This window comes from Chiloscyllium plagiosum, unplaced genomic scaffold (assembly GCF_037043375.1).
Source record: "Chiloscyllium plagiosum isolate Xiang-an unplaced genomic scaffold, Cpla_swu_hap1 HiC_scaffold_16, whole genome shotgun sequence".
NCBI classification, from domain to species: Eukaryota; Metazoa; Chordata; class Chondrichthyes; order Orectolobiformes; family Hemiscylliidae; genus Chiloscyllium; species Chiloscyllium plagiosum.
In genome coordinates, this window is record NW_028270154.1 from 42,369,262 (window position 1) to 42,388,985 (window position 19,724).

A 19,724-nucleotide genomic window follows, 5' to 3' on the forward strand; every position below is an offset into this window, starting at 1 on the left:
AATGTAGAGGAGTAATGGATACAATAAATGATATTGGTGGATGTGCAGGTAAAACTTTGATGGATGTGGGAGGTGAGGGCGGAGGTGAGGGCGGAGGTGAGGGCGGAGGTGAGGGCGGAGGTGAGGGCGGAGGTGAGGGCGGAGGTGAGGGCGGAGGTGAGGGCGGAGGTGAGGGCGGAGGTGAGGGCGGAGGCTTTGCAATTCCTGTGGTGGCAGGGGAAGGTGCCAGGATGGGAGGGTGGGTTGTTGGGGGGCGTGGACCTGACCAGGTAGTCACGGAGGGAACGGTCTTTGTGGAAGGCGGAAAGGGGTGGGGAGGGAAATTATATCCCTGGTGGTGGGGTCCGTTTGGAGGTGGCGGAAATGTCAGCGGATGATTTGATTTATGCGAAGGTTGGTAGGGTGGAAGGTGAGCACCAGGGGCGTTCTGTCCTTGTTACGGTTGGAGGGGTGGGGTCTGAGGGCAGAGGTGCAGGATGTGGACGAGATGCTTTGGAGGGCATCTTTAACTATGTGGGAAGGGAAATTGCGGTCTCTAAAGAGGGGGGCCATCTGGTGTGTTCTGTGGTGGAACTGGTCCTCCTGGGAGCAGATACGGCGAAGGTGGAGGAATTGGGAATACGGGATGGCATTTTTTTTTTTTTAAGATTAGATTAGATTACAGTGTGGAAACAGGCCCTTCGGCCCAACAAGTCCACACCGACCCGCCGAAGCGAAATCCACCCATACCCCTACATTTACCCCTTACCTAACGCTACGGGCAATTTAGTATGGCCAATTCACCTAACCCTGCACATCTTTGGACTGTGGGAGGAAACCGGAGCACCCGGAGGAAACCCACGCAGACACGGGGAGAACGTGCAAACTCCACACAGTCAGTCGCCTGAGGCGGGAATTGAACCCGGATCTCTGGCGCTGTGAGGCAGCAGTGCTAACCACTGTGCCACCGTGCTGCCCATTTTTGCAGGAGGTAGGGCGGGAAGAGGTGTAATCTCTGTGGGAGTCGGTGGGTTTGTAAAAAAAAAGGTCGGTGTCAAGTTGGTCGTCATTAATGGAGATGGAGAGGTCCAGGAAGGGGAGGGAGGTGTCAGAGATGGTCCAGGTAAATTTAAAGGTCAGGGTGGAATGTGTTGGTGAAGTTGATGAATTGCTCAGCCTCCTTGCGGGAGCACGAGGTGGCGCCAATGCAGTCATTAATTAGCGGAGGAAGAGATGGGGAGTGGTGCCGGTGTAACTACGGAAGATGGACTGTTCTCAACTGTACCAGTCTCAGATTGACCTCTTTCCTCACTATCTACCTGGGTCCCACACCCCCAGATATTACTACTCGAGGACCTCCATTTTAAATGCCTGCCTAACTCTAATCTCCCTTCAGAATCTCAACCTTTCCCTTCCTATGTCATTGTCCACATTGGAACCAATGACCTCTTGCTGGACCCTCTCTCCCTTGAGAATATTTTGCACCCTCAGACATCCTTGATCCTGGCACCAGGGAAGCAACACACCATTCTGTCTGTACCTTGAACTAGAGAGCCCCCTAACACAATTGATCTCTTGGAACCCGACGTACCCCTCGTTGCATTACAGCCAGTCTCCATACCAGAAGCTTGGTTGTTCGTACTACCTTCCCCTGAAGATCCATCGCCCCTTACATTTTCCAAAGCAGCATACCTGTTTGAAATGGGTATAGCCACAGAAGGCTCCTGTACTAGCTGCCTACCTCTCTTGCCTTTCCTGGAGTTAACCCATCTATGTGACTGCATCTGAGACTTTCCCCCTCCTATAACTGCCATCCATTACATACTGTTGCAAATTCCTCATTGCTTCTAACTGTCTCTCCACCCGATCCATTCGATCTGATAAGATTAGAAACCAACAGCATTTATTGCAGATATAATCCTCAGTAACCATTAAACTCTTTAAACTCCCACATCTGACAATAAGCGCATATCACTCTATTAAAGCCCATTTTTGCTCCTTCACAATCTACAGATCCAGAAAATAACACAGTCTTATTCCTCTACAAAACACTGCCCTAGGTTTAAAAAAAAAAGCCATAACTATTAAAAGTTTAATCAAGAGACACATCTCCAAAAAAATCATAATCAAGAAAGAATCCACTCTACTCACTATTGCAGACTTTCTGTAGGCCATACTTCAACTGTTCACTTATCTGCTTCTGTGCTGAGACCTCTACCAAACACATTCCTTCAAGATCAGTTATGAACATGACCGTTAGTTAATTTTCGCAGATACACTCCTATGTCCACTGATACATGAATTCAAACAGCAAAGGCATTAACTGCACAGGTTCACTGTGGTGTCAGTTTGTTTCTCTCTCTCCTGGATTGACCTCACCATATGTTTCCTTTGCCTGTTCTCCCTTTTAAAACTGCTGTTTTGACTTTTTTTTCCCCCCCAAAGTTCCAAAACAATTAAACAGCATATAAAACAGTAATTGCTGCTCCTGGAATTAGAGGAAATCACCTCCAGCACCTAAAATACCTCCAAAAGTAGTAAAAAGGGCAACTGTTACAGAGAGAAATTTTTCCTGTCCTCCATCTTAGGTTACCCAGAATACATGTCATCTCTTACTGTTCTAAACCCCAGTGGGTTCAAGTCTAGGCTGTCTAATCCATCTTCAAGACAACCCACCCATTCCAGATATTAAATTTTATTAAGCTTTTCTGAACTGCTTCCAACACATTTATATCCTTCCTTGAAATAAAGGAGACTGATGATGTGCACAGTATTCCAGATGTGATCTTGACAATGACCTGTGTAGCTGAAGCATAACACACCCCACCCCCACCCTACTTCTGTATTCAATAAACATTCTAATAGCTTCCCCAATTACTTGCTGTTCTTGCAAATTAGCCATTTTCAATTCACACACCAGGACACCCAGATCTTTACACATCTCAGAGTTCTGCAATTTCACAATATTTAAATAGTATGACTTTTTATTCTTCCTGCCAAAATGGACAATTCACGTTTCCCCATTATACTCCATTTGCTAGACCTACACTCACTCAAGGTCACTCACTGAAGGGCTTATGCCCGAAACGTCGATTCTCCTGTTCCCTGGATGCTGCCTGACCTGCTGCGCTTTTCCAGCAACACATTTTCAGCTCTACACTCACTCACTAAACCTACCAATATCATTTTGTAGCCTTATGTCACCTTCACAAACTCCTTTCCTATCTATCCATGTTATCATTAATATGAACTATAAAAGTTAAGGCCCTGCATTGATCCCTACGGCACTCCATTAGTTACATCTTGCCAACTACAAAATGACCCAATTTAAAATCTCCTCCCTGTTAGCTAGCCCATCTTCTATCCATACCCAATGTTACCCACACAAACTTGGGCAAGGAACTGGGTTCCATGCGGAGTGTGATGGCAGTGAGACCATGTGGAGGCCCCTCCGCTGGTCTGCTGCGAAGAGCCATTGGAGATAGACTGCAGTGCTTGTCTTTTTAACTTGCTTCTTGCTTTTTCTGACCTATGGTTATACTGTACATAGCTGTAATGCAACTTTTGTCCTTCATTTTTCTATTCTATAATTAAGGATTGTAACTAGGTAGTCTGGATCTAAGATGGTGCCGTGTGTTGGTGACATTGTAACACTAATTGAAGCTGTACCTAGATACCTTTATACCTAAGATGGCACCGCAAGTGGCGACTTCTAAACTTTTCATTGTACTCTTTTGAGTGTGTGTGATAATAAAGCCAGTTCAAAAGACTTTTATGTTCCATAATAACTTTGATGCAGCACCTCTTCCATGTCTTCTAGAAATCCAAGTACAACACATCCACTGGCTCCCCCTCATTTACAGCATATGTTACTTCCTCAATAAATTATAACAAATTGGTTAAATAGGATTCCCTTTTCACAAAGGATTTAACTCTAACTGATTAGATTGAATGTTTTAAGTATCCTATTATAAATGTATTTAATAGTCATATTTTCTAACATCTTCTCAACAACACAGTAAGCCAACCAGCCTATTGTTTCCTGCATTCAATCTCCCACTTTATTTTTTTTTTAATAAAAGGAGTTACATTCACTATTTTCCCACCTAAAAAGAAATCTTTATCAAATCTAGGGAGTTTTGGAAAATTAAAATTACAGCAGCTGCCTCATTAACCATTTCCTTGAAGATCCTAAAAGATGAAATCCTTTAGGACTCAGGAAACCATTAGCCTGCAACTCTAATAACTTTTCTCAGAACCACGTCCCTGGAATGGAGCCAAAGTATTGCTTCTCTTGATCCATAATTAGAGGAATGAGGATAAACTGAATTTAGAATGTAAGATCAGAATTTTAGCTGTTTATTTGACTATTTGGCTTGTTGCCATCAGTAGCTGAAACATTTAATCAATAATTAAGACTTTTATTTCTATATATGTTTTTTAAAAATGAATTTTAAATGGTTAACTGCAAAATAAGGGTTTGAAACATCAGAGAAAGATTGTCATCATGTATACTGGAGAGATTATCATGTGTAAGAAATGCCTTCTAGTGGCAAAGAGTGGTGCTATAGGTTTAAACTTTCTACCAGATTGAATTTATCATTCATAACAATCCAACAAAACACAATATATTGCAGAGATCAGTAACTACACTAAGTGTCTGCTACAGACAAAAATAGAGGTCAACCATCATTGTGATCCAAATTGAATGGGCAATAGGAGGTGGTTTCAGTTTGTGGGAGACCAAAGATACAAGCACAATGACCAAAGAAGTTTTGTGATGAGGCCTTACCTACCTTATAATTGATGAGTTACCATCATCCTAGGAGTGTCAACAGTTAAGTTGTCATTTAGGGGGAAAAGAACCACCTCACACCCTGCAATAGTTATAATCATTTCTGAAGGAGAGTCATTTTTTGGATTCAAAACCTTACCTCTACTTCTCTCTCCACAGTTACCTCCAGATCTGGTGAGTTTCTCCAGCAGTGTCTGTTTTAATTGCAGTTATGATTAATTTGGTTAGAGCCAGTATTTGGAAGTTACCTAGAAGCTGATCTGAGGCTACTTGGAAAGGGAAAAGCTATTACTAGCTGATTAGTGTTGCTTAAAATATCCCAGCTGGATAGAATTACATTATTAAGATCATTCGTTCATCTTTCACAAATTAATAGATAAATGAAACCTCTCTACAGAAATTACTTTCCTTCTCTTAGTGATACTATTGTGTGTATTGTGGTACTTTTTCTTTTCATTTTTAAAAATAACCAAACTTTATTTGCACAGGACAAAACCTATCCTATTAATCTCTCCTTGTACAAATAAGCTATTAACACACCCTTGGGCTCTCATTATGTGATTAAATGTCATTGAACAATTAGTTTCAGACTTGGCCGAAAAGTGAAATCACTTGTACCTCAACTAAACGAGAGGAAAAAAAATTGAAAATGTGCTGATGGCAAGAAATTAAATCCTGGTTTTGCTCAAATACAAGTCATACCATTCTTATTTCAGATTATCACAATAAATCACTGTCACTGTCAGAATTAAGCAGCATCTGGATTGCAATTGGTTCCACATTGATTTGGATATAAAGTTCACAAAAAGGATAATGCAGATTTTCTTATTCTGCTTCAGAAATTGTTCTTTTTCTTTGGACTATTATTCTCATTTATCTGTTAAATCTTATAGCCAAAAAATCATCATAAAACAATAAGCACACATTTAAGAAGAAGTACCTGTGCTAAAATACAATAGATTTACCAATATTCCATGTTATCACTTCATTTAAAATAAAGCATTATACTGTACTGTCAAACTTGATTGATGATTATCTTGAAATATATCATAACAATTTAGATTTAAGAATGTTAAAAACATATTGGATTTATTTCTCATTGAAGGCAACAGAAAAATAGAATTGTTATGAGTAATCAGCAGAAACATGATTTAATGGCTCCTCACTTGCACCCTGGAGCTCAGCATCAATAAGCAGTAAACCATTCAGTTTTGCCAACTTTCGATTTGAAATAGTGTGTTCTGGCCCTCTTCAATTCACGAACAAGTTTCTCAAGCATTCTAATAGGCCATTGATTGGAGACAAGTGGGTCACAGACTCCTCCCGTCACAGTCCTTATTCTGAAAATAGCAGCGTACCCCTGACGTGCCATCAGGCAACTCATTTTCAAAGCGCACCCACAACTGACCTCAACCCCATTGCTGATTAAAAGTCAACTCCTCAGTTGCATTTCTGTCTTATTTTGGTTTCATCTTAATCAAATGTTTCCTCTTAGACTAAAAACAACCACTACAGAGGTAAAAAAAGAACTATGATTTAAAAGATTGTTAACTGGATTATCTTGTCTCCTTTAAAATGATCATTTATAATGAACTAGCTCTTCAGTTAGAGCCATTTGGATATTTTCAAATGTTATTGATTATCCTTTCTCTAAATATCTCATTCCAAGTCCAGCCTGAAAGATAAGAACAAACAGTTGGAACTCGAAGGGAGCAAGCAAGAAAATTAAGACTCCTCCCATGTGGATTAGAAACAGTGATTGTGGTTAAAAAATCCTGAAAAACTGAGAATGTGCAGGGATCCAAAGGATCTCAATAAAGCTTTGAATAGATCTCACTATCCCATGCCAGCCATTGAAGAAATGTTGTCCTAACTTCCCCTAAGGCAAAGATCTTTACTGACCTCAATGAAAGTGAAGCTGGATGAAAGTAACCATTATCTTGTAATATTCGGGATACATTTTGACAGATATGGATGTTTGTTTGGGCTGTTTGGTATTTTCAGAGATCGAGAAGAGTATCAAGGCAGTTGGCACTGATCTTCCCAGAGTGTAAGTTATTGTGGATGATCTATTAGTGTATGGAATTGGAAACATGGTGGAAGAGGACATCACTGACCAGGATCAAAATCTAGTGGGACTGCTAGAGAGACTTTTAGATGAATTTGAAGCTGACCAACAAAAAAATGCAATTAAAGATGCCTCATTTATAAGCAGCCAGAGGACTTCTCCTTAATCTGAAAAGGTATGAGCTGTATTAGGGATGCATAAGCAACAGATGGGAGAGAAGAACATGGTTGGTTGGATTTTTTAAACTATTTAGCAAAGTTCTTGGTTAATTTTTCATCAGAGTGTAAACCACTAAGGGAACTCATTACGAAAGACATACATGAATTTTAGGGCACAGAACAAGCTTTCTTTAGAATCAAATAACCAATTACAAAACCACTGCTGAGGTACTGTAACACAAATCATGAAGTCACCTTTCAGCATGATGATAGCTGTTGTAGGGATTGTCAGCTCTCCACATTGTATGAACTACTGCTCCTGATGAAATTGCTGCTTTGTCCAGAGGAAAAACATTCATGGTTTAACTAGATGGGAATCTTGTGGTTAACAAGATGTTGTTTATTGCATGCACCTAGATAGATGTTACCACAATTTGATAGACATTGTTAAAGAGACTTTGAGGAGGACAAGATATTTGTGTTTACATTCAGGACATAAATCAATTTGAACGACTCTGCTCAGGTTGAGAAAGTGCCTGGCAAGCACTTTAACCAATATTTATTTGGGAGAGATGAAATGACAATGCAATCTAACCACAAAACAACCCACTTGAAAGTATCATTCTCAAACTGCTTCTATTTGCTCCAAAGCATCTGCAAAGAATTTTACTTCACTTGCAAGGATATCATCTGGACATGCCATACAAACAAGGGAAACAGATGTACATTGCTAACAAGCTGACAGGAGCAGCACTGCCTCAGAAAAGAGTTGAGGGTAGTAAGTTTGTGAAATCTTCCAGATTTAACAAGAAGCAGCATTAATGTAGCAGTGGCATTGAAAGGCAAATACCTTGCTTAAATTAGGGAAACGACATGACATAGTGCATTTCTCCGAGCACTGCAGGAAGCAGTGATGAAATGATGGCATGTAGCCATCGAGGAAACATTTAGAAACATGGAAAATAGGAGCAGGATCAGGCCATTTGACCCCTTGATCCTGCTCCCTCATTCAATATGATCATGGTGGATCATCAAGCTCAAATCTTGCCCTCCACCCATATTCCTTGATCCTTTTAGCCACAAGAGCTATATCTAACTCCTTCTTGAAAGCACAAAGATTTGGCCTCAACCATTTCCTCTGGTGAATTTCGCAGGTTCACTATTCTCAGGATAAAGAAATTTCTTCTCTTCTCAGTTGTAAATGGTTTACCCCTTTACCTTAAGGTATGACCCCTGGTTAAGTGGGATCTAGCCATCATAATTCTATTAGTTTCAAAATGGTTACGGAAAAGGATAAGCCTTCCATAAAAGTTAAAGGCAAGGTAAATTTGAATGATATGAGACAAGAACTTTCAAAAGTTGATGGAAGTAGACTGTTCACAGGTAAAGAGACATCTGACAAGTGGGAAACGTTCAAGTGTATGACGTCAAGAGTTCAGAGGCATTTTGTTCCTGTTAGAGTGAAGGGTAAGGCTGGTAAGATTAAGGAACAATGGATGAATAAAGATATTAAAGTTCTACTGCAGAATTAAAGAGAATCTTATTTTAGATATACACAACTTGTTTCGATTGAATCTCTTCATCATTATAATGAGTGTAGGGGCAGTCTTAAGAGAAAAATCAGAAAGGCAAAGAGGGGATATGAGATAGCATTGACAGATAAGGTTAAGAATAATCCAAAAAGATTCTACAAATACAATAAGAGGAAAAGGATAGCAGGACCCCTTAAAAGATCAAAGTCGTCTTTATGTTTAACCCCAGGAGCTGGGAGAGATACTAAATGAATATTTCACATCTGTTTTTACTGTGGAGAAAGAAATGGAGTTTAGAGAATGCAGAGAAATAAATTTTGATGTTTTAAAAACAGTTCACATTACAGAAGAGGAAATTCTCAGCATTTTAGAGAATATAAATTTCTGGCACCTGATCTAATGCATCCCAGAACATTGTAGGGAGTAAGGGAGGAAATTATGAGACCTCTTGCATAAATATTTGCATTATCTATTATACTGGTGAGGTGACTGATAACTGGAGAGTGGCTAATTTGTAGACATTTGTTTAAGAAAAGCTATAAGGAGAAGCTAGTGAAATATAGACCTATGAGTCTGACTTCGGTTATGGGTAAATTGTTGGAAGGATTATAAAAGATAGGACTTATGGACATTTAGAGAGGCAAAAAAATGATTTGGGATAATCAGCATGTGTTTGTGCAAGGAAAATATTGCCTCTCAAACTTGAGTGAGTTTTTATGAGGAAGTTACCAAAAAGGTGGACGATGGCAGAGCAGTAACAACTGTTGGTTTGGATTTTAGTACAGCCTTTGACAAAGTTCCGCATGGTAGACTAATTAGTAACGTTAGGTCACATGGGATTCAGGGTGAGCTTGCCAATTGGACACAATTTGCTGAACAACAGGAGACGGACAGGGGTCGTGGAGGGTTGCTTTTGGGACTGGAGGCCTTTGACCAGCAATGTTCCATGGGGATCGATTCTGGGTCCTCTTTTGTTTGTCATTACCATAAACTAGTTGGATGAGAATAAAGAAGGCATGGTTAGTAAGTTTGCAGATTACACCAAAACTGGTGCATAGAAGATAGTGAAGAAGGTCTCTAAGCTTGATCAAATCGGCAAATGGACTGAAAAATGGCAGATGGAATTCAATCTGGGTAAATGCGAGGTATAGTATTTTGGTACAACAAATAAAGGGTAGGAAATATACAAATAATTCTAGGGCCTTGGGTAGTGTTGTAGAACAGAGGGAATGCAGGCACGTAATTCTTTAAAATGTGTCACATTTAGACAGGATGATTAAAAAGGCATCTGGCATGCTTGCCTTCATTACTCAGACCTTTGAGTACAGGAGTTGGGATGTTACGTTGAGGTTTACAGGACATTAGTGAGGCCTCTTCTGGAATAAGTGTCCAGTTCTGGTCACCCAGTAATAGAAAGGATGTTATCAAGCTGGAGAGGATTGAAAAGAGATTTACTAGGATGTTGCCAGGTATGGAAGGTTTGAGTTATAAAAGAAAAGGCTGGAACGTTTTTCACTGGAGCATAGGAGATTGAGAGGTGACTTGATAGAAGTTTATACAATAATGAGAGGTATAGATATAGAGTTGATGGTAGTTGTCTTTTCCCTAAGATGGGGAATTTCAAGACTGGGGGGTATATTTTTAAGGTGAGAGGAGAGAGACATTTAAAAAAGACATGAAACTTTTTTTTGTAAAAACAGAGAGTGTGGTTTGCATGTGGAATGAACTTCCTGAGGAAGTGGAGAATGCGGGTACAGTTACAACATTTAAAAGACATTTGGATGAATACATGAATAGGAAAGGTTTGGAGGAATATGGGCCAGGAGCAGGATGGTTGGATTAGCTTAGTTTGGGATTATTTTCAACATGGACTGGTTAGACAAAAGAGTTTGTTTCTGTGACGTATATCACATCACATCAAAATTACTCAAAGAGTCCAAAAACTATTGAAGCCAGAAATAGTAACAGAATTGAGTGCCAAAATCAAGGGGAATGTCAAATTTCACTTTGGTAAAACTGTCAAATTATTGCCAAACAATGAGCATTGGACAGCTAGTCAGAGTATAAACGTTCAATTTTCTCACTAACAGTCAACCCACATGGCAACTTGGAACCGATGTACAGTCATTGTCACCTTGATCATATGCAGAGAGAATGAACCATCAAATGCCAAATCACAGTGTGCATGTATACCACTTGAAGACCTGCATGATTTAAAAGGATTATATATACAATGCATGCGCATTACTAAAGTTACTTACTAAAGTGAGTGAGACTAACCAAAAAATGCTAATTTTCTTTGTTGATTATGATATTGGGGAATTGTAGTTACAAATGGTAGCGAATATGTTTTTCTTTAATGTGTGGAGGGTTGGGGGAGTTTGGATTCAGAATGCATTATTTGCTTACTGTATCATGATCTTTACTCCTGCAGTCACTTGTTTTCACTTTATTTTGTAACAGCTTTTAAAATGGATTACTTGATACAAGAGTTGACGGTTAAAAAAAAGAGTCTGGACATTTCTTCCCCCCACATAAAATCACCCTAAGTTTGATTTTCCAACCATTGTCTTGAAGTATTGGTGGGAAAGCCCCCAACAGATATTAATGGACAGAGGAACTCTGTAATGGGTCACTTTTTTTATTCCTTTCTACTTTACTACTGCCTTACTTGTTTTAGGCTTTACCATTTGCAGATGCTATCTTGAGAGCCTGATTTGAAAAGCAAATTATCCAGGTAGAGGACTTGTGGAATACTTTAAGAATCAGTTGAAAATCTTACTTTGCCACCGAAGGAGTATTAATCCATTTCAGCTACAGTAAGGAGATGCATGCAAACTCGAGGAAAAATCTCAAGTAAATGCGACTGAAGACTAATATACTCACCAGGTGGACAAAGACATTCAGATGTAGCTTCTCTAACTGTTCTAATTTTTGCAACTCCATCAGTCAATTCCTATGAAAAGAAGGTGATTTATCAATGATACGGTAAAATTAATTTTCAGGTGATTGTAACTTGTGATCATATAGATATAGCAGTCTCCGGGTTGTGAACGGGTTCAGTGTTTGAGTCTGTTCGCAAGGCAATTTGTTCATAAATCTGATCACAATGCAGAACAACATAAAATGGTCATTCATAACTACAAAGAAATATTTACATCTAAGATCTTCACAATTAATATTAATACAAACTTGTATAGGATCACATTCATAAGTATGGACATTCCTTAGTCAGGCATTTGTAAATCAGGGAGCCACTGCATAACGCTTAAAGCACAGCATCCAAGTTAAAATTTGAGGTTTAGCTTTATCTCACTAAATTTTTAATGTACTAAATAGTACAAAATTATTTATGGTACTTGATTCAAATTTCTTATACCATTCACTTTAGATTTGGTACGTTTATTGCTCACACATCAGAAACCATTTTTTTTCTCCACTCCTTTGCTGCTCATTTATTTGATCTTCTATACAGCTTTGCTATAAAAGAACAATTATAAAGTTTCAAAGCAGTGTTCATTACTCCACTTACAAGGGTTTAATATGTGATGTTTATTTTGGTAATTGTTGATTAACACCAAATGATTAGTGTGGATTGGGTTTACTTGTAAAGCACAGACAGGTTTATTAATAGCAGATTATAACTTGTGACCTCTTGCCTTTATCATTCCTCATCATTGCCCAGAATATTTCTTGAATATAGGCCAACACTTTTCATTGTTCTAATATCACCTTTAATTAACAGAGCTGATCTTCTACTTTCCTCGCTTCCTGTCCTCTCTAAATGCCACATTATCCTTCAATATTCCAAATCTAGGTCATCCTGCAGAAAAAAAATCTTTTTAATGGACATGAGATTGTACTTATTATCTCAATTGTACATAAGGCATATTACTGCACTTTGCACTAAGTTTTGTCCTTTAGTTATTTTCATAATGGCTAGTCTTGTCTGATAATTTGCATTTTGATCTGTATTCTTTGTTCTTTCCTGTCATTGTCAGTTTGTCATTTCCTTCCTCGGTTACCTTTACCGCTTTCATTAGTTAGACATCAGTCAGTTAATTGTCATGCTGTGGGAGGCTTGTAGACCTGATTTAGTGTAACTCAAAAGAAAAAAGTTAATTTAATCCTAATTTCAACCAGATATTCTTGATTTCATTCATTCCTGAATGAAAGGTAACTTGCAACGGGTAGAACTATACTGATTTGTAGAGTTGATTTACTGTCCACATAGCATATTTATCAGCTCAGTCTTACCCTTTCTAATAAGATTGACTGAAAATGTTAGAATTACATTGATAAATTTATGGTGCTTTCCACATTGATCAAAAATTAAATACCATTTTGCCATCTCCCCTCTTTTTGCTTCTTAGTCACAGAGTCAAAGAGAACTCATCCATGTTGATCAGATATCCTAACCTAATCTAGTCCCATCTGCCAGCACTTGGCCCATATCCCTCTAAATCCTTTCTATTCAAATACCCATCCAGATGCCTTTTAAAAGGCTGCAATTGTACCAGCCTCCACTTCCTCCGGCAACTCATTCCATACACGCACAACCTCTGTGTGAAAAGGTTGCCCCTTAGGTCCCTTTTATATATTTTCCCTCCCACCCTAAACCTATGCCCTCTAGATCTGCCCCCCACCCCACCACAGGGAAAAGACCTTATCTATTTACCCTATCCATGCCCCTCATGATTTTATCAACCTCTATAAGGTCACCCCTCAGCCTGTGACGCTCCAGGGAAAAACAGTCCCAGCCTGTTCAGCCACTCCCTATAGCTCAAATCCTCCAACACAGGGGAACAGCACAGCCTGGTCTACTTCATTATTATTCCATGTATGCTGGCAAATATGTAGCTGTTCTTTATCATGCATCCTTATATCATTCTACTATATTATTTAAATAAATGTTGGTAACAAATGGCAGAAACATTTCTAAAAGGAGAGTAAAAGTTGAAGCCTTTCATCTTCACTCAATAGAGTCTGAGCATAAGGAACAGACTGCAATAAGAGACACCATTTTATACAGGATGAGAAGAGGATGCTGATTGGTTGGGCCATTATTGGCATGGAGCTGCAGCAAGAACAGGTAACGGTCATGTTAATTCTCAGGTAGACAAGCAGGAGGCTGGAAGAACACACCAAGTCAGGCAGCATCAGAAAGTGGAGAAGTCAATGTTTCAGGTGTAACCCTCCTTCAAGACTGGGGTTGAATGTAAGAGGAATTGCAGATAAAGGCAAGGGTGGGGGGATGGGAAAGACAAGGTGGTGCGGTGCGGATAGGTGAACACAGGTGGAGGGTACGACCTGGTTCAGACCAGGCAGGGAGGTTCCGATTGGTCAGGGCATTGCCATGGGATACAGTGATGTTTAGCTGTCTCCGTGAACACCTTTTTATGAAAGACGATGCACTGTATGTATAAATTGCTTATTGTTTCATAACATAGCATTATAGCTGTGCTGAGGGAAGGTATTCCCAGAAATACATCCAGGGAAATTATTTGGGTGGAACTGAGAAATAAGAAAGGGATGATCACCTTATTGGGATTGTATTATAGACCCCCTAATAGTCAGAGGGAAATTGAGAAACAAACTTGTAAGGAGATCTCAGCTATCTGTAAGAATAATAGGGTAGTTATGGTAGGGGATTTTAACTTTCCAAACATCAACTGGGACTGCCATAGTGTTGAAGGTTTAGATGGAGAGGAATTTCTTAAGTGCGTACAAGACAATTTTCTGATTCAGTATGTGGATGTATCAACGAGAGAAGGTGCAAAACTTGACCTACTCTTGGGAAATAAGGCACAGGAGGTGACTGAGATGTCAGTGGGGGAGCACTTTGGGGCCAGCGACCATAATTCTATTAGTTTTAAAATAGTGATGGAAAAGGATAGACCAGATCTAAAAGTTGAATTTCTAAATTGGAGAAAGGCCGATTTTGACAGTATTAGGCAAGAACTTTCAAAAGCTGATTGGGGGGGCAGATGTTCACAGGTAAAGGGAAGGCTGGAAAATGGGAAGCTTTCAGAAATGAGATAACGAGAGTCCAGAGAAAGTATATTCCTGTCAGGATGAAAGGAATGACTGGTAGGTGTAGGGGATGCTGGATGACTAAATAAATTGGAGGGTTTGGTTAAGAAAAAGAAGGAAGCACTTGTCAGGTATAGACAGGATAGATCAAGTGAATTCTTAGAAGAGTATAAAGGCAGTAGGAGTATACTTAAGAGAGAAATCAGGACGGCAAAAAGGGTACATGAGATAACTTTGGCAAATAGAGTTAAGGAGAATCCAAAGGGTTTTTACAATACATGAAGGACAAAGGGATAATTAGGGAGAGAATAGGGACCCTCAAAGATCAGTAAGGTGGCCTTAGGCAAGAACTTTAGAAAGCTGATTGGAGGCAGATGATCGCAGGTAAAGGGACGACTGGAAAATGGGAAGCCTTCAGAAATGAGATAACAAGAATCCAGACAAAGTATATTCCTGTCAGGGTGAAAGGAAAGGCTGGTAGGTATACGGAATGCTGGATGACTATAGAAATTGAGGCTAAATAAAGACTAAAGAAATCCATTGCTCCTGATGCGGTCTCCTCTACATTGGGGAGTCTGGACGCCTCCTAGCAGAGTGCTTTAGGGAACATCTCTGGGACACCTGCACCAATCAACCACACTGCCCTGTGACCTAACATTTCAACTCCCCCTCCCACTCAGCCGAGGACATGGAGGTCCTGGGCCTCCTTCACCGCCGCTCCCTCACCACCCGACGCCTGGAGGAAGAACGCCTCATCTTCCACCTCGGAACCTTTCAACCCCAGGGCATCAATGTGGACTTCACCAGTTTCATCATTTCCCCTTCCCCCACCTCACCCCACCTCCAAACTTCCAGCTCAGCACTTCCTTTCCACCTATCCACTCCACCCTCCTCTCTGACCTATCACCTTCATCCCCTCCCCCACTCACCTATTGTACTCCATGCTACTTTCTCCCCACCCCCACCCTCCTCTCATTTATCTCTCCACCCTTCAGGCACTTTACCTGTATTCCTGATGAAGAGCTTTTGCCCGAAACGCTGATTTTCCTGCTTCTCGGATGCTGCCTGAACTGCTGTGCTTTTCCAGCACCACTCTAATCTAGTCTCCGGTTTCCAGCATCTGCTGTCATTGTTTTTACCTAAAGGAATTGAGGGTTTGGTTAAGAAAAAGAAGGAAGCATATGTCAGGTATAGACAGGATAGATCGAGTGAATCCTTAGAAGAGTATAAAGGAAGTAGGAGTATACTTAAGGGGGAAATCAGGAGGGCAAAAAGGGGACATCTTATAGCTTTGGCAAATAGAATTAAGGAGAATCCAAAAGGTTTTGACAAATATAACTAGGGAGAGAATAGGGCCCTTCAAAGATCAGCAAGGCAGCCTTTGTGTGGAGCCACAGAAAATGGGGGAGATACTAAATGAATACTTTGCATCAGTATTCACTGTGGAAAAGGATATGGAAGATATAGACTGTAGGGAAATAGATGGTGACATCTTGCAAAATGTCCAGATTACAGAGGAGGAAGTGCTAGATGTATTGAAATGGTTAAAGGTGGATAAATCCCCAGGACCTGATCAGGTGTAACCGAGAACTCTGTGGGAAGTTATAGAAGTGATTGCTGGGCCTCTTGCTGAGATAGTCACAGGTGAGGTGCCGGAAGACAGGAGGTTGGCAAACATGGTGCCACTGTTTAAGAAAGGCAGTAAAGACAAGCCAGGGAACTATAGACCAGTGAGCCTGACCTCAGTGGTGGGCAAGTTGTTGGAGGGAATCCTGAGGGACAGGATGTACATGTATTTGGAAAGGCAAGGACTGATTAGGGATAGTCAACATGGCTTTGTGCGTGGGAAATCATGTCTCACAAACTTGATTGAGTTTTTTGAAGAAGTAACAAAGAAGATTGATGAGGACAGAGCAGTAGATGTGATCTATATGAACTTCAGTAAGGCATTCGACAAGGTTCCCCATGGGAGACTGATTAGCAAGTTTAGATCTCATGGAATAAAGGGAGAAGTAGCCATTTGGATACAGAACTGGCTCAAAGGTAGAAGACAGAGGGTGGTGGTGGAGGGTTGTTTTTCAGACTGGAGGCCTGTGACCAGTGGAGTGCCACAAGGATCGGTGCTGGGCCCCCTACTTTTTGTCATTTACATAAATGATTTGGATGCGAGCATAAGAGGTACAGTTAGTAAGTTTGCAGATGACACCAAAATTGGAGGTGTAGTGGACAGCAAAGAGGGTTACCTCAGATTACAACAGGATCTGGATCAGATGGGCCAATGGGCTGAGAAGTGGCAATGGAGCTTAATTCAGATAAATGCAAGGTGCTGCATTTTGGGAAAGCAAATCTTAGCAGGACTTATACACTTAATGGTAAGGTCTTAGGGAGTGTTGCTGAACAAAGAGACCTTGGAGTGCAGGTTCATAGCTCCTTGAAAGTGGAGTCGCAGGTAGATAGGATAGTGAAGAAGGCATTTGGTATGCTTTCCTTTATTGGTCAGAGTATGGAGTACAGGAGTTGGGAGGTCATGTCGCGGCTGTACAGGACATTGGTTAGGCCACTGTTGGAATATTGCGTGCAATTCTGGTCTCCTTCCTATTGGAAAGATGTTGTGAAACTTGAAAGGGTTCAGAAAAGTTTTACAAGGGTGTTGCCAGGATTGGAGGATTTGAGCTGTAGGGAGAGACTTAACAGGCTGGGGCTGTTTTCCCTGGAGCGTTGGAGGCTGAGGGGTGACCTTATAGAGGTTTACAAAATTATGATGGGCATGGATAGAGTAAATAGACAAAGTCTTTTCCCTGGGATCGGGGAGTCCAGAACTAGAGGACATAGGTTTAGGGTGAGAGGGGAAAGATATAAAAGAGACCTAAGGGGCAACCTTTTCACGCAAAGGATGGTACTTGTATGGAATGAGCTGCCAGAGGATGTGGTGGAGGCTGGTACAATTGCAACATTTAAGAGGCATTTGGATGGGTATATGAATAGGAAGCATTTGGAGGGATATGGGCCGGGTGCTGGCAAGTGGGACTAGATTGGGTTGGGATATCTGGTCGGCGTGGACAGGTTGAACCGAAGGGTCTGTTTCCGTGCTGTACATCTCTATGACTCTATGACTCTATATGGTCCTGAGTGTTTATGCATGTAGCTTTTAGCACATACAAATGCATCACTCTGCCAGCTCATGATCTAAAACTGTTTCTGGTTTAACTCTAAGCAGACTGAATTATTATTTAATAAAATGATTTGCAACAGCAGAATAACATCTGATGGTGGGTGTACTGTTCGAAGACTTGCAAATACCAGCTGGTCGAGCACGAATGGCCTACTGTTCACTGTGAATGGTCAACAGGATGTATTGTTTGATATAGTACAATCAATGGGATGTATGGCCTATATACGTAGCATCACACTTTCACTGGAACTTGTATTACACCACTTATTGGTTGCGTAGGAAAATGCCTTTTTAGCTTAATGCCAGCATCTTGTTATTTAAGAATTACTTCATGACAGCATAAGACTGCTGCTTTCATCTGTTAATCAAATTTTTGAGACATCTTCCCTTTCCAGGATAACCTGTAAACTGGGCAGCACATGGAGCCAAAACAGCGGATTTAGGCCCTTTGACATTTTGCGACATGCGAGTGATGATTTTATCTTGGTACTGTTATCATGCAGGAAGATTTTTAAAGTATCCTATCTCAGCATCAAGCTTGTACTGAGCAGATAGTTAGGGCCCTATTCACTTGGCTGCCAGGAAGATTAGACACAGTCCTACATGCTATAAAATCTTACTGGCAACTCTCATGCAACAATGTAGAAGATTAGGCCTTCAGAAGTTGGGAAAGAACATTGGCAAAAGAAAAACTATTAAATAATATATTTTTTAAAAATTAAATTATTTCCATTAATAGACGGAAACTGCCATAGTCATACTTTTTAGGTAGGGTCAAAAGCTCCCATCAGCAAAGATCACCCTAGATTTGACAGTACAGTGGCATACAGTTAAGTGACTGTGGCTCTCAACAATGATTTTAAATCATAAAGTCTCATGGCCTAAAGATGGGCAAAATTACCTCCTATTCACCACTATTTACTGCTGCCTTCTGTAAACTGGTGAATCAGTTTACAGAAGACGGGGTACTGGGCTAATGGTCGGATACTTGGTAGTGTGGATGAGCAGAGGGATCTTGGTGTCCATGTACACAGATCTCTAAAAGTTACCACCCAGGTAAATAGTGCGGTGAAGAAGGCATATGGCATACTGGCTTTTATTGGTAGAGGAATTGAGTTCCGGAGCCCTGAGGTCATGTTGCAGTTGTATAAGACTCTGGTGCGGCCGCATCTGGAGTATTGTGTGCAGTTTTGGTCGCCATACTATAGGAAGGATGTGGAGGCACTGGAATGGGTGCAGAGGAGGTTTACCAGGATGTTGCCTGGTATGGTAGGAAGATCGTATGAGGAAAGGCTGAGGCACTTGGGGCTGTTTTCATTGGAGAAAAGAAGGTTTAGGGGTGACTTGATAGAGGTGTACAAGATGATTAGGGGTTTAGATAGGGTTGGCCATGAGAACCTTTTTCCACGTATGGAGTCAGCTATTACGAGGGGGGATAGCTTTAAATTAAGGGGTGGTAGGTACAGGACAGATGTTAGGGGTAGATTCTTTACTCAGCGAGTCGTGAGTTCATGGAATGCCCTGCCAGTAGCAGTGGTGGACTCTCCCTCTTTATGGGCATTTAAAAAGGCATTGGATAGGCATATAGAGGATAGTGGGCTAGTGTAGGTTAGGTGGGCTTGGATCGGCGCAACATCGAGGGCCAAAGGGCCTGTACTGCGCTGTATTTTTCTATGTTCTATGTTCTAAGTTGTCCTAGGTTTGAACAGGTAGTGAGAAAATATTTAAACTTCACCATTATTAAATCTTCTCTTTACAGTGAGAATGTGTCTCCATATTCAGTGGAACTATGTAAATGTCTGGTTAATCATATTGTTACAAGTCTGAATGTTTTTATTTCAAGTTAAGAAAAAGGAACTATTTAAGAAAAAGAAAAAGGTGGCTATTAATTGTGAAAATACAAGTGATAAATGGAGCACCTGTAATATGTGTATGGAAGCAACTGTAAGATGGGTAGTCAAGAAACTTTACCTATAAAGGAAGACAT

General features: G+C 40.6%; 1 long non-coding RNA gene across 1 annotated transcript in view; it reads right to left on the reverse strand.

Moving 5' to 3' along the window:
- The window catches only part of LOC148147527 (uncharacterized), a 52,279-nt gene that overhangs the window by 25,294 nt on the left and 7,261 nt on the right, over nt 1–19,724 (reverse strand). The window contains exon 2 of the long non-coding RNA XR_015759649.1: nt 11,419–11,488. This is a non-coding gene — a long non-coding RNA (uncharacterized LOC148147527). The remainder of the gene's footprint in view (nt 1–11,418; nt 11,489–19,724) is intronic.